We start from the raw sequence: 1,420 nt of genomic DNA on the forward strand, positions 1-1,420 counted from the left end.
GTTTTTAAATGATTAGTTATTTTTTATTGGTAAGATTTCAAATCTGCCCATTTTAGCACAAGGGAGAAAGAGCAGAGGAAAAGAACGGAGGGGATAAGGAAAAGGCAAAGAAGCCACGCAGATTTCAAGCCTGCTTGAACGTCAGACATGTGGGGTGCCGGCATCCACAAAGCAGGGAGAAGGAAGCATCAAAGAAAAAGTAAAATTACAAGGTCCTGGGACAACCCAAAGCATTAGAGCAAACATGCTTAGAAAAGGGATATGAAGGAAAAAGGAGAGACTGTGCTTTTCTGAAGAATTCAAAAAAGTGAGACGACTTATAGAAAGTTACATGCCTGTGGCTGGGTATAGAAGCACTGCACTAGGAAACGGGATTTGAGACTGGAAAAGTTCACTACCTCCTTAACACGCTAGGTAGTCTACCCTAATATTTAGCATAGCTCAAGATGAACCTGCCTTCCTATGGATGATCCTATAAACATACGATTGACCAGTGAACCAGTTAAAGTGGGTCTTTCAATTGATAGACTAGAAATTTTATAATCTTAATCTTATGGAACTTTGTGCTATGCTAACAAATTGAAAATCCATTTATTTTTTGTTTTATCCACTTAAGAAATGATGTAAGCCTGGTTATAGTGGCACATACCCTTATTCCTGGCACTTTGGGAAAGAGGCAGAGGCAGGCAGATCTCTGTGACCTTGAGGTCAGCTGGGACCATAAGGAGACTCTGTCTCAAAAAGGAGAAAAAAACCTAAAGACATAAAAACCACTAACATAAACTCATACACAGTCAGATAATTTTTCTGTTATTGAGAAAGAACACCAGTTTAAAAAGCCAACGAGGTCCACAGCATTCTGGAAATTTAACTCAATCTATAAAGTAACATCAGAAGAGATGCTTAAAGCAAAGACACACCTGGAGGAAGATAGCAAAAACCAAGTTCTGAAAAACAAAGTGTGTTCTCAGATATTGAGATATTAACATAAAGACTTTGTAGAGGCCTAAATCTGTATGCATACGTTGCAGAAATTTCCTTTGAATAGAAAATTTTCCTCCAAGAGAGAGTGGGGAAGCTGAGACTCAGAAGAAAACAAACTTCCAAGTTCTAGAGAGATGAAATTTAAAAAAACCTAGCTTCCTGGAAATACTCTCTGATCTGTCATGCTGCCTGTAAATCAAGCAGAGAGCACCAAGGTTGAAGGTTTTCTGTGATGTCAGCAATGTTTGACCAGGGTGTGTGTGTGGGCGGGGGCGATTTAGGAGATCCTTAGTAGATACAGCTGCCTTTGAGTTGTCTACGCTCCTGTAAGAAACTCCAGTAAACTCATTGGCTCAATGAGTTGGACTGTGATGGAATCATGACTTTGCTATCTTTGATTTCCTGTCTACTTTGTTTTGCTTCTCCCCAGTAAAAG

This window comes from Nannospalax galili, unplaced genomic scaffold (genome assembly GCF_000622305.1).
Source record: "Nannospalax galili isolate Female #2095 unplaced genomic scaffold, S.galili_v1.0 scaffold19243, whole genome shotgun sequence".
In the NCBI taxonomy this organism is placed as follows: domain Eukaryota; kingdom Metazoa; phylum Chordata; class Mammalia; order Rodentia; family Spalacidae; genus Nannospalax; species Nannospalax galili.